Below are 20,376 nucleotides of genomic sequence, written 5' to 3'. Positions count from 1 at the left end.
TTACATTTTCGACTTCTTCTTCAAAACTGCTGAAGCAATTTCAATGAAATTTTGCACAAACCTTCTAAGGCATAAGGCCAATCAAAATTGTGAATTATATGGTCCCCACCCCCCAGGGGGCTGTGGGAGGGGCCAAAAGGGGTAAAATTTCAAAAATCTTCTTCTCTACTCACAGATGTGGTAGAATCAAATACTCTTCATAGATAGAAAGGTCTTAAGGTCCATTACAAAAATTGTGAATTATATGACCCTGGGGTCTCTAGTTTCCCCCTGGGGAGGGGGTTAAGTTTACTATACTTTATATTGAGAAAACACTTTTTTGCGCATTATTTGGTCATTTGTAATAGGAAATGAGTCAAATGTTGTCAGAATTATCAGTATGAGATGGCCATTTAATCCTATTAACAAATTTTCTATGACTGACCCCCAGGGGCCTTAGGGGCGGAGTCAAAAGGGGTCAAATAGGCTAAAACTTCAAAAATCTTCTTCTGAAATTCTGGAAATGGTAGAATCAAATGCTTTTCATAAATAGAAAGGTCTTAAGGCCCTTTACAAAAATTGTGAATTATATGACCCTTGGGTCTCACGTTTCCCCCTGGGGAGGGGATCAAGTTTACTATAGTTTATATAGGGAAAACACATTTATGAGCATTTTTTGCTCAATTTTCATTTGAAACGAGTCAAACTTGGTCAGAATTATTAGGCTGAGATAGCATTTTAATATCATATCCATATTGGTCCTGGCCGACCTCCTGGGGCAGAGGGGCGGGGCCAAAAAAGGTCAAATAGGCTAAAACTTCAAAAATCTTCTTCTGAAATTCTGGAAATGGTATAATCAAATACACTTTATAGATAAAAAGGTCTTAAAGTTTGTTTATAAAAATTGTAAATTATATGACCCTGGGATCTCCTGTTTCCCCTTGGGGAGGGGGTCAAGTTTACTATAGTTTATATAGGAAAAACACATTAATGAGCATTTTTTGCTGAATTTTCATAGGAAATGAGTCAAACTTGGTTAGAATTATTAGCCTGAGATAGCATTTTAATATCATATCCACATTGGTCCTGGCCGACCCCCTGGGGGTAGAGGGGCGGGGCTAAAAAAGGGTCAAATAGGCTAAAACTTCAAAAATCTTCTAAAATTCTGGATATAGTAGAATCAAATAATTATATATGGAAAGGTCTTCAGGTGTTTTATAATAACTGTGAATTATATGACCTTGGGGTCTTACGTTACCTCCTGGGGAGGGGTCAAGTTTACTTTAGTTTATAAGGAAAAACATATTTGTGAACATTATTTGCCCAATTTTCGTAGGAAATTAGTCAAACTTGATTAGAATTATTAGCCTAAGATATAGCATTTTAACATCCATATCCGTCCTCGATGATCCCCTGGGGGACCAGAGGGGCAGGACCAAACAGGGTCAAATTGATTAAAATTTCAAAAAAATACCTCTAAGTTCACAGGTTTGATGGAAGCAAATACTCTTCATAGTCTAAAAAGGTCAAATTTATAAATCACTGACCAACTTCAATGCCCAGCATATAGTGTTTATATGTCTTTAATTTGTTTTATTATTTGTTTCATTATATATTCTAACTCGGGTGACCGTTAAGGCCCATGGGCCTATTGTTAAAGCGAATAGTCGGGCAAGTGACTGTAAAATCGGTAAAAATGGTATTAATATATCCGGTATAATTTCTTATGAATTAGAAAAATAAAACTTTCCGTCAAAATCGCTGTACATGCGAAGAAAATAATAATATCTATGGGAATCCTAAAAGTCCTCCCGACCGGCTATGAGTGCAGTTCAACCTTAACGCATGCGCAACACCCACCACTCTCCGTAGTAAACAAAACATGGCTACCGTAGTTTTGAACCAAAATGTTTCCGCAAAAACAACCGACTCACCTAAAATGCGAAAGGAAAGGCAATGGAGCAGCGACAATCCCAACAACTGACTCGGTAAACATTACAACGCATGGACAGTGTTAATACAACTTGTTATAGGGAAGAGAACAGTTCAAACGAGCACGCGGCTCCGGACCGCTACTGTACGTACCTAGGCCTACTACCCGGTACTCCCTGCTCAGCTGATAGTGAGTGAGTCTTCGTATTTTGATAATTATGTAAATAGTCCCTAGCAGTATTTTTTCATAAATGAGTGGTCACATATGGTCACATGTTTCATACCTGTTCCCCAATCGCGTAAAACGTAACCCTGGGGTAAATAGCGGTTCTTTAGTGGGGCCTCTTTAGGGGTAATGAATGCCCTGTATATTTATAAAATGTACCGTTGTAATGCATGTACAGTTAGAATGTAACCGCTAGTGCATTATCAAGCTAAGATTTGTTTCAATTAATCTATAATATTATGCTACCGGTCAATTCATACAGTTCTGATGTATATATTTATAGATTTTTAATTTGTAAATTTTTGTTCTGTACATGTTCTGGTAGTGTTATACACATGCATTGTATATAGGATTTACATTGTAGGTTAATTGGTAAAATTGTATTGTATATGTTCTGATATACACATATACATATGTACATGTAGGTTTTAGCTTGTTCTTTAGATATATTTGGAGGACACATACAGTATTATTTCTGGTCATAATAATAAATAGTGTTTGTACATGTGTATATGACAAACTTTACAGAGTTGAAATGTACTGCAGCCATGTATCATTTATAATTATTCTGAATTTTTGTTGGAACTATAGATAATGAATTTTGTATCTTTTTTGAAACAATATTTGATTCTATCAAATGCATCAGTGAAACATTCACAACTTATAAAATGTTTTCTCTAAAATAAAAAAAAACCTGTAGAATGAACCTACATTTATTCATTTATATATATTTGAAATTGATCATTTCAATTTTTGTCACATTCAACAGATATAAAAAATTGTTGGTTCTTTTTTTCAGGCACCATGCATGCATAGTGACATGAATACATAAAGTTCATCCCTTGGACCTGTATACAAGTGTATGTATACAAATACATACAATTAGCATCATATGAAGACTGAAGAATGTTGATTTGAGTGCTCTTGAAAGTAAACTTTTCCAATATGGACCTAGAAGATCATGAACAGAACATTTAAACAGTATTAATTTATTAAATGTTCCTTTCAACTGTAATCATTAAATAAAATTATGATGCAATACTTTTTCATTGTTTAACTTTGTAGAAATATTTGTTTATATTAGTCCTCTAGATCCAGTGATTATAATTCTTGCATCCATATGCCTGCCCATTTGTTTGTCAGGGCTTGTGAGATAGCTTTTCAATTACTTTTAAAATATAAGGATTTTTTTTTACATATAGCAATATAGATACCATTGTCTTAGGATTTCTAAATTCTACTTTACAAGAGAGTAGACTCAACATATAAATAAAACCATAAAACTAGCAAGTTATCTGAAATGTTAAAAATCTTTTTGTCTGAACCAAATTTCACATTTATTGTCTATGTGTAACTTGTACATAGACCATTTATGTATTAATACTGTAGTAACAGTGATTACAAACACATAGACTAAAATGTAGTATGTAGTACTATGTACATCTGTCTTTGATTTGAGTTCTAAACAAAAAAGTGGTACCTATTGGGAAGTTGTGACTTGGGCGAAGGGTGAAATACAGAAGAAATAGCTACACATGGAAAAAAGAAAGATATACAGTACCATATGGATTCAAAGTTGCTCCAAAATCAATGAGACTAAATAACCAAAAAAAGCCATGTAAACCCCAAATATGCAATGACCAGATCAATGATAAAGCACCCTTCCACTTCCAGTTATCTGTAGCTATTCTATATTTCAACCCCCCACTCAAGTTACAACTTCCCAACCTCATGATTCTTCTGTCTTTTAGCCCCCCACCCCCCAACACACACATACCTGATTGATTGTCATGTTATTTCAGGTTCCTATTCAGGTATTATTCCTAAAAACCAAAAAGGGTATACACACTGTGTACTCTCAAAGGAGGGGAACCACTTCATTCAAAAATGGAATTTACAATTTCATCTTAATTTTGAAATTTTCAATTTAATTATTAATTACTGGACTATTAAAACAGTATAGAACCCCTCGGCTACAGACAAAGTACTGTGGTACACATTTCTCTTAATTAATTACTTTTTTCAACTCTATCATCTTTTTCTCCAGAGCACAAAAAAGAACAGGAAACAACAGAAAAGGAAAGTAACATACATGTAGGCCTATATCTTTTCTGGAAATATATATGATGTATTAATTCTCACAGCATAGGCCTACATGAATGTAAAGAATTAAATATTATCAATGTTTGAGAGAATTTCCTAGTTGTAATTCTATAGCAGCTACATGGAATGTACGTTTACATATATACATTATACGATAACATCATAAAAGTTTCTTTCCTTCCAGCTGGACATTCATGTCATCTCTCTCCAGAACTCAAATATTGTTTACAAAAAAACAACAACCAGAGACATAGATAATTTAATTAAATCTCTGCAAAAAACTACACGAATAATTGAACACATATATTGTACTTGTAAAATATCTATGTATGAGCTAATTTATTTTCACATCTTTGACAGCTACATGCATGGACGTTCTATGGAACGTTTTCGTGTGGTTTTAAATGGGAAATTATGTTACGATTATTTGTATTTAACCTTCATGATTCGGTTGATGTAAAATACGACGAATGCGATGCTGCAATAATTGCCCCTTGCCGGGGCCCCATCTCTGCATCGGCCGAATATTTGTGTCGATTTCCATGTACAAGATGCTTTTATCGAAAAATGATTACAAAGCATTGTCATTAATGTAAGAATACTTCATTTGCATCAAATGTATCATCTCAAAACAACAATTTGCATACCGCATTAGTGGTTTATCACACGAAACGAAACCGACACGATTGAGAAACACATGTCCATGTTGACATTTCCACGCAGCCTCGTTTTCAAAGAGTTTTGCGAATTTATATTTAGAACTGTGCTAAATTTACACGGGGCTTCCCCAAAATTTCAATGGTCAGAACTGGACACCGTAAGCAGAACTTGACCACCATTATGGTATACAATGACTTTTGGAAGGCCAAAGAACGCATTTAGACTGGTTTCCTTTGCCCGACTATTCACTTTAATTATCTCAAAGAAATCGGTATTTTAAACAAAATATTAACGTTTTCTCATCATATCATCGTATCAACTGAACATTTCATCGTTTCATCAACTTTGTGCATGAGTTTTCTCATGTGTTTTAGCCAAAACTATTTTATCCCATGCAAACCTTTTTTTATCAAATAAACGTTTACAATCTGTGTTTTAGTCCTTACCTGCCTTTTCTTACCCTGATCGATTATCCTGATATTAATGCATGACTTGTAGTTTGGCCCTAAATGATATTAGTTGTCGATGGGCCGTAAAACTCAAACAAACAAACAAACATCTGTTCCAGCACAGTGTTTCTTTTTGTTAAAACTTTCAGAATTCTTTAAAAGTGTTTATTAATAATTTATTCTACTATATTTTTCATCTAAAAAAAATACATTTATTTCGAATTTTGGACGCAACATTTCGTGTCAATATTGTTATGTCCCTAAAATCGATCGTACCACTGCATTGACTCTTTCACTTCGGCTGGTTTTCACGACATCCTGATAGGAACGCTAACATGTCGACAACATGGTCATTGGGTCTGTTTACGACAATAACGTTTTGATAATAAAACAAAGTATAGTATCATTTTGTGTCCCTAATTGAATTTCAAAATCGATAAATTGTTCAATTACACCAGAAAAACAGTTTTTGCTCGTCGCTGGTATCTCCAGATTATTTGCATGTTTGGGACATACCAGAACGATTTCCGTGGGCCTCGTTTTGAATCAGAGACATGGAGGACACCGATATCAGCCGGAGCCTCGCCAGAGATGAACGGTAGGTTGCGTTCTAAAATACCCGAATTACAGGATTGTAAACCGTGAGAAAATGCAAATTCTTTGTAATTAGGTCCATTTGTATGATAAAATGAAGTTTGTAATGCGTGACACCATGCTGTTATTGATGATCATGGCAAGAGGCTAAGTCATGGAGTAATCTTGATTTGGAAATCAACCATCGATATGAAAAATGTGATTGTGTCACCCGTTACGTCCAACATTTTGCACATTCTGTAGGAGTTTGTCAAATGTTACGTCCCAATACTCAAATGACTATTTACTCTTTGAAAACATACGTTTTGGTTTGTTTGGTTTGTTTATTTTTACGTCCTATTAACAGCCAGGGTCATGTAAGGACGTGCCAGGTTTGTTGGTGGAGGAAAGCCGGAGTACCCGGAGAAAAACCACCGGCCAACGGTCAGTACCTGGCAACTGCCCCACATGGGATTCGAACCCGCTTCCCAGAGGTGGAGGGCTTGTGGTAAGATGTCGGGACATCTTAACCACTCGGCCACCGCGGCCCCCTTGAAAACATACGATGTATATGAGTACACACATATCATCAGATTGTGTTTTCAGCGTATTTGTTGACAAAATTTGTTCTACTTTTCTTTTAAAGATATTTAACTCTACGTCTTGTCGGGACGTAACGTTACCGGGAAAGGATATGTTGTTTGTTGTCAATGTTACGTCCAAATAAAAGAGATCTTGTCAATGTTGCGTCCAAATAAATGAGATTTTGTCAATGTTACGTCCAAATAAATGAGATCTTGTCCATGTTACGTCACAATACTAAGATTGTCAGATCGGCGAACTACATGCCTTTTTCTCCCCTTTTGCTTGTGTGCATTCTGAGTCTCTTTCGAGACATGTTGATAGGAAACTCGAGCACCAAGGTGTTCATCGGACATGGACCACATCTTAGTAAAGTCATATCTCTCCTTCTTACTACACTTGCAGTAAATGCATGAATATTCGGCAGAGATATGAGGTATTCCCACAGCTAGCAGGAGGGTTTTATAATCTCCTCCGAGATAGCATTTGACCTCCAAAGTCCTGTCTTCAACTGTTAGTGTTCTGAGGGAGTTTACTTCCCTACGGACATCTTCTAAAGCAAAACTTAGCTCACCATAACTTTCCTTTGAATTTACTATGCACAGGGGGTAGTTTCCCTCTGCAGACGCACATCTCTTTTCATTTAAGACAGTAAATGTGACATTGACTACATGCAGGCGCTTGCCTATCATCGTTCCGTCCGCAGACAGCTTGACATCGACACCATTATCAAACCTCTCGGGGCTATGAGCTAGCAATTTTCCAACCACCTGTTTCAACCTTGTTTCCAGTGACTGTTGAACTCCCAAGCCATCTGATGTGTTCAATATTGTAAACCCTGCATTAAGACCCAAAATAAATTGCTGAACAACATGACTTTTTGGAATATTCTTGAAAATAGTAGTCAAATCATGGTATGCCTTGTGCGATATATTGAACTTGTCTAGTATGTAAACAACAGTATTTAACAAGTCCTTATCTGTCTCTGACAATTTTAAATCACTGTCATCATTTAACAAATTCAAAATTTCCTGCCTCCCATTCCTTTCTAAATTTACTCCTGTAACTTTACAGGTTTCATTTTCAATACAACCCAAAATTGTTTAACACATTTCTTTTTCCTGTTTCCTGCGCTTGCTTTGATGACTGGCAGTGCATTCTTCAAATGATTTTCTCTTTCTTGTAACATTTCGGGCTTGCTCCACAGACAACTTGCCAAGCATGTTTTCTTTATCATTTAACAACTTTTCACTTTTTTTTAACTTAAACTTCAAGTTTTTGTTTTCTTTACGGAGAGCTTGTTCCTCATTTTCTTTCAGTTTGGCATACGCGAGAACATTACTTTCTATTTGTTTTACATGTGATACCATTTTTTTTCCATTTCAACACTTTTCTCACAACAGTGCCCAAATACATGTCCCTGTGGTACATCCCAACTATATTTTGATTCTGTTAGCTTTGCCTGAAATGTTTTAAACTGCATACCCCCTTTCACTTTTGCCTGAAGACCTTGCTTTTTGAAACAATGCTGCTCTCAGACTATTCAATGACCTATCATCAACATTAAGACTAGAAATACCAAGCCTATCTTCCAGAACATTGACATACTTTAGAACAGTTTCTTTTGTCAGTGCATCGTGCCAGAAATGTTCACATAAAATATCGAAAAGCTCTATATTTGGTATTATAATCATCTTGACCAAACACTGAATTTGAAATTGTAACAAGGATCACAACAAATTACATGATGTTTTATCTTCTGAAGTGTGTAAAGATATGAGAGTTCATCCTACATTTTACACACGTCATTGTCTTCCTACAAAACATTCCCACTCAACAAGTCTTTGTTACCTGGGCATATGACGAATGAAAATGTCAACACCTTTCCTCTTTGGAGGAAGTGATGGTGGTTGAATAGGTTTTGCTCTTTTTTCTTCTTTTTTTTACTGCTACACACTACTTTGGCTTCAGACTCCGGTTAGACGAGAGGTAATATGGGCCCTGTATTATCAATCGGCTGGTCATGCCGAGCCCTTGGTTCGTAGATCTCCAAGAAGGCGGTGGCTTAGGGTCAATCGTGAGTTTAATTTGGATTGTCTTGATTCTGATCGATCTTGCAGGTGTACAATCTTGCGAGCGTGCTGTCGCAAGCTTGATTTGAATTATGTTTGTTCGAAATATTCTTCCGAGTATACTATCTGTGTAACCCTGACACTTTGACATTGGATATCCATGTCATCATGAGTGTCCCCCTGTTGGGCTCCGAGGTGGGTGGGGGCACAGCTAGCGAATTGTAATTAACTCTAAAAGATGGCTTCCAAAAACAAACAAAATGAACTACAACCAAAATCTCCCCAAAAGGAATCAACCACAAATCAACAAACAAAAAGCGGTACAACAAACACATTCCCACAGTTTCTGGTCATGTCCTCTACACAGAGTGGCAAGACCACTGCAGGTTTATCACCCTTAATATTGCGAAAGGGCATCAAGGGCATTGCTGGAGATGTCAAATCTGTCAAGCCTTTGGGATCGGGTGATCTCCTAATAGAGGTTTTCCGCAAGCAACAAGCGGAGAACCTCCTTGGAACCAACAATTTTGCCGGCCTCAGAGTGTGTGTAAAATCATTGAATTGCAGCAAGGGGGTAATCAGGTGCCCAGCATTGCGCAATGACAATGAGGCTGACATACTGTCATACTTCCAAGAGGAGAACATTCCGGTCTCTCATGTTAAACGCATCATGACGAGAAAAAGTGGGAGCTTGGTCCCAACACACACTTTTATCTTAACATTCGCTACACCAACATTACCACAGAGCGTAACTGTTGGATACCAACGTTACAATGTCACTGTCTACATCCCTAATCCATTGAGGTGCCGTAACTGCCAGAGGTACGGCCATCATGAGAGCAATTGTAGACGGAAAATGGTATGTCAGTACTGTGGCCGTGAAGGTCACGACGAAAAAGACGAATGTGACATTGTCAACCGTCACTGCGTCAATTGCGGGGGTGACCATGCTGCGTCTGCTCGCACCTGTCCTGCCTGGACTCGGGAGAGGGAGATATTACGGGTCAAATATACCCAAGGTGTCTCTTTCCCCGAGGCTAGGAGGATAGTCGAGCGTTCAGACCTGAATGTGGCAACCTATGCTCAGATCACCCGCGCAAAGACGCCTGTTGACAGTGTCACCGTCAAACATGCGTCGGTCCAGGCCTTGGTTGACAAGCCTAACTGGGACAATGATGTCCCAGATATGGCTGATGCTAAGGCCTGTAAAGTAATCATTGGGGACCCGAACAGGTTCAAGTCGGGTCCATCTAAACCACAACAAAATCCACCTGCTGGGCCACCTGGAGCTAAAACGCCAATCCCACCGGCGTCTCCAGGACTTACACAACACCAAATTCAAACACCGAACATCAGAAAAAAAGTTACCGCCGCTCGTCATAGACGTGCTACATCTTCACCGTCTATTGACGTTAAAAAACTCCCTGATAAAGCAAAGCGTCCAGCAAATACACCACCGCAGGAGCAACGCCAGACAAAAACCACCAAGGTAAAGCTGGCGAGGCTCCCTGCACTAAACAACAAACCCAGTAAGGGATCAGATGACCCTATCCTTGGACGGAACATCTATGATGTTCTATCGGACGACAGCGAGTTTGGTGACAATACATTTATCGCCACCAAACAACCTACTTCGAGTAGTCCTGTCGGTCCGACAAACTATCCTCAAGGATCAACATAGAGACAAACACTATCATACAATGGAACATACGCGGATTTAAAGCGAACATAGAAGAATTAAAACATCTTATACAAACAAAAAACCCATCCATATTCTGCCTTCAAGAAATAATGCTGAAAGACACCATCAATCTCCGACAATTTACACTATACACCAAAACTCCAACAACAGGTGGCCGCCCATCAGGTGGTGTGGCGGTGGCGGTGCATAAAAACGTTCCTCACAGACACATTCAGCTAAATACCACCTTACAAGCTGTTGCTGTAAGCGCAACTCTTCACCGAAAAATAACAGTCTGTTCTATATATTTACCTCCAAATACTCCATTTAGTTGTGATGAACTGAGTAACATCGTATCACAACTACCAGTGCCATATATTATCATGGGTGACTTTAACGGTCATAATAGCCTCTGGGGATCCCCAGGCACTGACGATAGAGGTAGACGTATCGAAGATTTTATTAATAAAAACAGCTTATGTCTTTATAACACCAATGCCCCAACATATTTACACCCTGCCTCTGGCTCGCTCACCCACATTGATCTATCGTTGTGCCATCCATCAATTCTTCTGGATTATGATTGGATGGTCAACGATGATCTCTGTGGGAGCGATCACTTTCCAATTATACTTAAAAACATAGGGTCACCAAAACTTGAGGAGCCTATTCCTCGTTGGAATCTACATAAGGCGGACTGGGTTCAATTTAAAAATTTGTGCGCAGAGGAGCTCATTGAGGATAAATTTTTGAACCTCGATGACCCCATAAAAATTTTCACAGAAGCGCTCACTTCTATCGCTACAAAAACCATACCAAAATCCGTGCCAAAACCTACAAAGTTTCGTCTCTCAAATGATTCATTTATCAATAGATCTGGTAGAAATTCCGCTCTGAGGCGGTACTTGGCTTCGCCAACCGTCTCAAACTATAACAATTTTAAAATTTGGAGAGCAAAAGCTCGAAGGTCTATCAAATCCGACAAGAAAAGTACTTGGAAAGAGTACGTCTCAAAAATTAATTCCAATACATCTTCGAAGAAAGTTTGGGAAATGATTGGTAAAATCAGTGGGAAAAGAAAAGCAACATCATCCTCCCACCTCATTAACAACAATAAAATATTTTCTTCAAAATCCGAAATAGCTGACGCCTTTGCCAAAAATTTTGCTAAAAATTCATCCATCAAAAATCATTCCAAAAGATTTCAAAAATTTAAAAAGGAAAAGGAAAAGAGACGTCTTAATTTTAAATCCTCCAATAGTGAAAGTTACAATAGGCCTTTCGAGTTACCAGAATTGCTCGAGTCCCTTGAGAAATCAAAGGACTCGGCAGCTGGACCAGACGAAATTCCATATATGTTTTTAAAACAATTACCAGACTCTTCACTAAAATGTCTTTTAACTATATTTAATCAAGTTTACTCTTCTGGCAAAATTCCCGAGTCTTGGAAGGAATCTACTATTATACCCCTTCCGAAGCCCGGGAAAGATGCTACCGATGCCAATAACTATCGTCCTATTTCATTGACGAGTTGTATTTGTAGAACGTATGATAAATACCAGATTAGTTTGGTTCCTGGAATCAAACAATATTTTAAGTCCTTTGCAAAGCGGCTTTAGAAACCGCAGGGGAACGGTAGACCACTTAGTTAGACTAGAAACATTTATACGAGAAGCATTTGCCAAGAAAGAACATCTTGTGGCCGTATTCTTTGACCTTGAAAAGGCATACGACACAACTTGGCAATATGGAATCATGAACGATCTCCATGATATCGGTATACGTGGTAATTTGCCAAAGTTTATATCGAATTTTATATCTGACAGGCATTTCAAAGTTCGAACGGGTTCAACCTATTCAGAAACAGAAGCACAGGAGATGGGCGTCCCTCAGGGTGGTATCTTGTCCGTCACACTTTTTGGACTAAAAATTAACAGCATAACCAAATGTCTTGGCCAATCTACGGAAGGGTCTCTATTTGTGGATGATTTCTTGATCTGTTACAGATCAAAAAACATGCACACTATAGAACGGCAACTACAACAATGTTTAGGCAAATTACAAAATTGGGCTGACGAAAATGGCTTTAGATTTTCAAGATCAAAAACTGTCTGTATGCACTTCTGTCAAAAACGAAAACCACACAATGATCCTGACCTCACACTCAATGGAATTAAAATTCCAGTAGTTGAACAAACTAAATTTCTTGGACTAATATTTGATTCGAAACTGTCCTTTGTTCCACATATCAAACATCTGAAGGATAAGTGCTCGAAGGCGCTGAACATTCTACGAGTTCTTTCCCATTCTGATTGGGGTACAGACCGTGAAATGCTTCTACGTATCTATCGGGCACTTATTAGATCAAAACTTGACTACGGCTCTATTGTCTATGGATCGGCTCGCAGCTCCTATCTACAGATGCTTGACCCTATACAGAATCAGGGACTGCGTCTCGCACTTGGAGCTTTTCGAACAACACCTGTGAAGAGTCTCCATGTGGAAGCTAATGAGCCATCTCTAGACGATCGACGAAAGAAATTATCCTTACAGAATGCTGCTCAACTGAAATCCAACCCCAAAAATCCTGCATTTAACCTTGTATTCAATCCACAACATCAAGAAATATTTACACAAAATCAAAAGCTCATACCAACATTTGGCATCAGAATTTCAAAATTTTTGCTGGAACTTAATATAACTTTCGACACCATTGACGAGTACACCGTATCGGATGTACCACCATGGCTCATTCAAACACCTGATATCAATTTATCTCTACATGAGAGGGCAAAATCCAGTGCATTACCCGAAGAACACAAATCCTCCTTTCGGGAGTGCATTAGGGCTTTCCCTGACCATGTTCAGATCTACACTGACGGATCAAAAGATGATAATGTTGCGGCAGCATGCTGTAGATCTAATCACTGCTCCTCTATCCGACTCCCGGATACTGCCTCCATTTTCTCTGCGGAAGCATGTGCTATCGGTCTGGCGCTTGACCATATCGAAGAACACCGCATTGAAAAGGCAATCATCTGTTCAGACTCTCTTTCGGTTCTTCAGGCTTTGAAATCAAGAAGCCCTAGAAATACTCTAATCCAAAATCTTTTAATCCGAACATTTCGATTATCTTCTAAAACTCAAATTACTTATCTCTGGATTCCCAGTCATGTGGGTATAAAGGGGAATGAACAGGCTGATAAAGCAGCTAAGACTGCTCTTCGCCTAGCACAAACAGATTTGAAACTACCATACACAGACATCAAACCTTCAATTCAGTCAGCCATCAAACACCATTGGCAACAAAGGTGGTCTACCGAAACAAACAATAAACTGTTTAAAATTCAACCTACACTTAATCCTAAACTGTCCAGTCGGAAAGACCGCAGAGAGGAAGTTGTTCTCTCTCGGCTCCGAACTGGACACGCATATTTTACACATTCCTATTTATTGAGAGGGGAGGATCCTCCCACATGCCATGCATGTGATTCTCCTCTCACAGTGGAGCATATTTTATTGCATTGTATTGATTTTAAACACATACGAGATAAATACTACGATGTCTCCGACATGTACACTTTGTTTCATGCCGTGAGACATAATCGTATTTTTAATTATCTCAAAGAGATCGGTATTTTAAGCAAAATATGAACGTTTTCTCATCATACATCGTATCAACTCAACATTTCATCGTTTCATCAACATTGTGCACGAGTTTTCTCATGTGTTTTAGCCAAATTTATTTTATCCCATGCAAACCTTCTTTTTTTATCAAATTAACGTTTACAATCTGTGTTTTAGTCCTTACTTGCTTTTTCTTACCCTGAACTTTTATCCTGATATTAATGCATGACTTGTAGTTTGGCCCTAAATGACCTTAGTTGTCGATGGGCCGTAAAACTCAAACAAACAAACAAACAAACAAATGGAGGAAGTGATCCTCTGTATGGTCCGGAAACAACATCAAGTCTACCAACGGCCGTTTGTTTCTAACGTAGAAACGAACAGTTTCTGTTTTAACATGATAGTTACCGCAGGCGCTGTTTACAACACGATAATCCCAAGATTCACCCAGTGCAGGGCATAATGAATTTCTGTTCTCAATTATATAAACTGTCCTGTCCTTGTAGGTTTTGTAGTGAGTTCCTAACTTTAAAAGTGCTTCTACAAATCTGGGTCATTGTGGATGGGTACGCGGATAGTTATACAGCTGTCCACCTTGCTTCCACCAATCAACTGTTCTTTTATATTAATTGCCAGCAGTTTGAGGATCCCAACATTTGGCACATGTGCAGGAGTTCTAACAAGGTCACACGGTTTAACGTAGTTATCGTATTTCTTGTCCCAACCTGAAAGTAAATAAATTAAAATTACATTTTTTTACAATTTATTATGGCTATGACATAATGTATTAAAAGTTATGACCTTGACCTTTTACATTGACCTATGAGTATTGACCTAGAATTTTAATAGGTATCATCCTGAAGTCATAGTGCATCATCCTACCAAGTTTGGTGAAGATCCATCAAACAGTTCTCTTGATATTGTGTATGCATCATTTGATTATGGACACGACACAGACGGTCGCATTGCAATATCTCCCTGGCAATGGTGTTGCAAGGATATAAGTATATTTCTTTCATACCTACACGTGCAATACTGGCTGGTCTAGGGCAATACACTCATGTCGCCTGAAGCTGTATTGCATGGCTGCCCATGCAATTAAGCCTCGTGACGTCACGGCGTCAACAAAATCTCTATTTCCTCGGTAAAATTTTAATTTTTAGCCCACCATCATCAGATGGTGGGCTATTCAAATCGCCTTTCGTCCGTGGTCCGTCGTCCGTCCGTCCGTCCTTCCGTCCGTCCGTCCGTCCGTCCGTCCGTCCGTCCGTTAACAATTCTTGTTACCGCTATTTCTCAGAAAGTACAGAAGGGATCATTCTCAAATTTCACATGTAGGTTCCCCTAGGGCCCTAGTTGTGCATATTGCATTTTGGGACCAATCGGTCAACAAGATGGCCGACTGGCGGCCATCTTGAATTTTGATAGTTAAAGTTTGTTACCGCTATTTCTCAGAAAGTACTGAAGGGATCTTTCTCAAATTTCATATGTAGGTTCCCCTAGGGCCCTAGTTGTGCATATTGCATTTTGGGACCAATCGGTCAACAAGATGGCCGACTGGCGGCCATCTTGGATTTTGATAGTTAAAGTTTGTTACCGCTATTTCTCAGAAAGTTTTGAAGGGATCTTTCTCAAATTTCATATGTTGGTTCTCCTAGGGCCCTAGTTGTGCATATTGCGTTTTGGGACCAATCGGTCAACAAGATGGCCGACTGGCGGCCATCTTGGATTTTGATAGTTAAAGTTTGTTACCGCTATTTCTCAGAAAGTTTTGAAGGGATCTTTCTCCAATTTCATATGTTGGTTCTCCTAGGGCCCTAGTTGTGCATATTGCATTTTGGGACCAATCAGTCAACAAGATGGCCGACTGGTGGCCATCTTGGATTTTGATAGTTAAAGTTTGTTACCGCTATTTCTCAGAAAGTACTTAAGGGATCTTTCTCAAATATCATATGTAGGTTTCCCTAGGGCCCTAGTTGTGCATATTGCATTTTGGGACCAATCGGTCAACAATGATGGCCGACCGGCGGCCATCTTGGATTTTGATAGTTAAAGTTTGTTACCGCTATTTCTCAGAAAGTACTTAAGGTAGGTCCATACTTTTGAAAATCGCGCCAATTCATATGACGCTATACCGGAAGTTGCGGAGGTTGTTTTGAATCCCAGAATGGTTTCCGATACTTTTGTTTGTTTAATTAACGTCCTATTAACAGCTATGGTCATGTAAGGACGGCCTCCCATGTATGCTGTGTGTTGCGTGTATGTTGTGCGAGGTGCGTGTTTTGGGAGACTGCGGTATATTCATGTAGTGTCTTCTTGTATAGTGGAACTTTTGCCCTTTTTATAGTGCTATATCACTGAAGGATGCCGCCGAAGACACCAAGCAACACACCCCACCCGGTCACATTATACTGACAACGGGCGAACGCCACGACATCACACTTGGATATTTTTTCAATAGGTGAAAATTGTCTACATATAATATTGAATGTTTAAAATCATGAAATAAATCAAATAAAAGCAGTGAAGTGAAAATTATATGCTATCTCTGAGGTTTTTGCGGTCCCTGTCGTAAATGAGAATGGATTTTTAAACACCGGAAGTGCCGTTCGTCGCTATAAATCATAAGACGGGACCCGGCCGGACCGAAATTCCGGAATTCTAAAAAAATTGCATACGGATTTCCTTTAAACACACAATTTGGAGAAAATCATAAAAACAAACAGACATAAACCAGATATAATATCACAAAAACGTATGAACTGATGTGGAATGTTTTTTGCGGCATGATTTTCAAAAAATAGTCAAATATAACCCATCTTAGTACTGGATGAAATGGGGGTAGGGTTGCGAGTTACAAACTTCAAGCTTACAAAATTGTGAAATTTTGATCGAGGACCCCGTGTTTTTCTATGAAATTTGAAAAACATATTACCTTGGGCAAATCATATACAAATATGTGAAATTGACATGAAATTGACATGGGTTTTCATTTCCTTTTGTGGACTATTCATTGATTTTTTGGGACGGGCGAAAATGTTGCCCTTTTTATAGTGCTATTTCACTGAAGCATGCCGCCGAAGACACCAAGCAACACACCCCTCCGGTCACATTATACTGACAACGGACGAACCAGTCGTCCCACTCCCTGTATGCTGAGCGCTAAGCAGGGGCAGTAACTTCCACTTTTATAGACTTTGGTGTGTGTCTCGGCCAGGGGACAGAACCCAGAGCCTTCCTCACAAGGGCGAACGCTCAACTCGAGGCCAAAAGTGAGGCGGTGCCAAGGAGGCATTAGGAAAGATAAAGTCAGTTAGGAAGAAGAGAAAAGATAAGATCCTAAATTTAGTCGCCTTTTACGATCATGCAATAGGGCAGCAGGTACAATTCTAACGCCCTACCTGCAGGGCATGGCAAAACATGGTAATTACGTATAGAAACGGTCCTGGGAAATAACAAATATTAGTTAGCATTTGTAAAAATAAAATAGTTTTGTATATTGTTCTATCGTAAGAAATTTAGGACAAAAAATCAACAGGATCGAGACTACATTCACCCTAATATTACAGAAAACATAATTTTATGAACTTTTCTATTTCGGTCAGCAAATTTGCATGGATGGTATATTTGAAGCTCAAATATCTTAAAAAGTAGTTCGAGAACACCCATTTATCTTTACAAATTTGAAATCTACATGAAAAATGCAAGAAAATAAGACCTGTTAGAAAAAAATGACATGGGTTTTTCCAAAAGTATGGAGCTACCTTAAGGGATCTTTCTCAAATATCATATGTAGGTTTCCCTAGGGCCCTAGTTGTGCATATTGCATTTTGGGACCAATCAGACAACAAGATGGCCGACCGACTGACGGCCATCTTTGATTTTGATAGTTAAAGTTTGTTACCGCTATTTCTCAGAAAGTACTGAAGGGATCTCTCTCAAATTTCATATGCATGTTCCCCTTGAACCCTAGTTGTGCATATTGCATTTTGGGAGTGATCGGTCAACAAGATAGCCGACCGGCGGCCATCTTGGATTTTGATAGTTAAAGTTTGTTAACACTATTTCCCAGAAAGTACTGAAGGAATCTTTCTCAAATTTCATATGTAGGTTCCCCTACGACCCTAGTTGTGCATATTGCATTTTGGGACAGATCGGTCAGCAAGATGATCGACAGGTAGCCATCTTGAATTTTGATAATTGAAGTTTGTTACTGCTACATATATCAGAAAGTACTGAAAGGATCTTTCTCAAGGTTCATATATAGTATGTAGTAAAAGTTTGAAAAGCAGGGAAAAGATCCCTCTTTCTGTTGTCAGACATAGATCATTCTTTGGTGGGCGCCAAGATCCCTCTGGGATCTCTTGTTTTTTCACAAAATTGACTGGTTTTACTATAAAAGATGCAAGCAACGGAATTTGTGTTGAAAATATCACGTAATTTTTCATGTATGGAAATTGACTTCCAGTCGTGGATTTCTTCGAATTTATTTCAAAATGGCGGGATATTATAGTTGTAAAATTGCAGTAAAACGTCGTGGTATGAAAGAAAAATACTCTTTCATAAGTGGATATGAAGGATAGGGATATTCTACCCTCGGGATCACAAAATGTTGCAAAACCCTCGGCAAGCCTCGGGTTTTACTACATTTTGTGACCCTCGGGTAGAATATCCCTATCCTTCATATCCACATATGAAAGAGTCTTATAATATAGACAATTTGGTCTTCAATAATTTTAAAATTCATAGACCAACCTTAAAATTGATAACCAATGTCTAGGTTAGCACTCTAATACCATTTAGAGTCGAAGAGGTTGTCAGTCATAATAACACCAGTCATATATAACCCGAGATACTCTGACCCTGACACCAGATTTAGACATTATGATAGATTGATGTCTGGTGTAGGGCCAGAGCGCAGTGCTGTATCAAAAGGTGGAACTCACCGACACTGTTTGGTATCGGGCCACGTCATCACCTTTTGATATAGCACTGCGCTCTGGCCCTACACCAGACATCTATCTGTCATAATGTCTAAGTCTGGTGTCAGGGCCAGAGTATCTGGGGCTACAGTCATATAATGCTATTTATAATTAATAATTACCAATGTAATGGACTATGATGGTGTCATCTGGCCCAAGGGAATCCTGATAAACTTCCACAGGGTATAGACCCTCCTTCCAAGTTTCTCGCCTTGTCTGCGGTCGTCTTAAGTTTGGCAAGCGTACGTTGCTCAGTTCACTGGAAAAGAAAATCCAAGGTGATCGATCTCTAAAGTTTGCGGAAGCTTATTTGTGAACCACACTAATATTAATATTATAAGATTGATTACTTTTCAAAACAGTGAGGGGGGCTTATTTGTGAGTAGGGGGTTTATTTGCAGATAACAGAATAAATGACCAGAACCAATATTTAGGAAAATTCTATTCTAAATAACTGTGACCTTAACCTTTAAACAACCACAACGAGATTTGAATTTCTCCAAGCTATTGTCATTTGAGGCTAACATTATGTATGTTTTAACAAAATCTGCTGAAAAATATAGTTTCCAGAGTGATAACTAGGAGTGTAATGTTCATAAAACCATGCACACTCTTATAATGATTAATTCATTGGCGCCAATTGAAATTGACTTTGTATATTCTAAAGAATAGGAGACATACAATATGAAAAATTGTGTTAGTTACAAATACAAATATTTTTGTTAGCATGCCTAATTCATTTGATAAGATGAATTTTTCACAAGGAATTGAAATATTTCCAAAGGTGGCCGAAAACTCAAGAAGGGGCCGAAATCGGCAGACAGCATCACGTTATAAAAGTCGGTAATCGCCAACAGCACAGGCGGCCTTGACCTTCGGTTTCTTTGTAAACAAACGCAATCTATAACGTATCAGTATTCTGCGTTCACACTGTTTCCTGAATTGGTATCAGAAAATTCTGAGAAAATGATATTTCTGTAAGAGGGCCGAATATACCCGTAGACGCTCTAGTGTTATTGCAATATAAAATTAGTCCCAATAGGGCCATTCAGACTGACGTCACACTGGTCAGAACAATAGATTAGGCCACGCCTACTGGTGGTCTAAATTGGCTTGGGTTTAGTATACATATAGTGAGAAAAATACAGGTAAGTTGATGACTATCGACAAAGAAATGTCAGCGAAAATTGGAAGTCATCATTGGAAAGGGAATAATCCCATCTCCATTTTGGTGTATGACATTTAAGGATCGGTCGGAAAATAAGGAAGAAATAATTAATTAAAACTTTATACAGTACAGTAATACTAAGCCAAACCACCTAAGTTAGACCACCAGTGGGCGGAGCTTAAGTGGCCATTGTGACGTCACTAATTACTGTATGAATGGGCTTATGCTGTTGCAACACCAGTCGACCTCACATTAACATGCATGCATACATATGTAAATGAAGTGACTAGATCTAGTTCCATAAACCAATTTACGCAGTGTATGTGTCTGGAACTATTTGTC

At 38.6% G+C, this 20,376-nt stretch overlaps 1 long non-coding RNA gene across 1 annotated transcript; it reads left to right on the top strand.

Moving 5' to 3' along the window:
• Positions 1-1,637: 1,637 nt before the first annotated feature.
• On the top strand, positions 1,638-3,182 carry LOC138306096 (uncharacterized). Its single transcript, XR_011205778.1, has 2 exons — positions 1,638-2,105; positions 2,937-3,182. It is a non-coding gene; the product is annotated as an uncharacterized lncRNA (long non-coding RNA).
• Positions 3,183-20,376: the final 17,194 nt, after the last annotated feature.

Source organism: Argopecten irradians, chromosome 13 (assembly GCF_041381155.1).
Source record: "Argopecten irradians isolate NY chromosome 13, Ai_NY, whole genome shotgun sequence".
NCBI lineage: Eukaryota > Metazoa > Mollusca > Bivalvia > Pectinida > Pectinidae > Argopecten > Argopecten irradians.
Note: the sequence above shows the minus strand (reverse complement) of the source record. Positions and strands in the feature narration are given on the sequence as shown.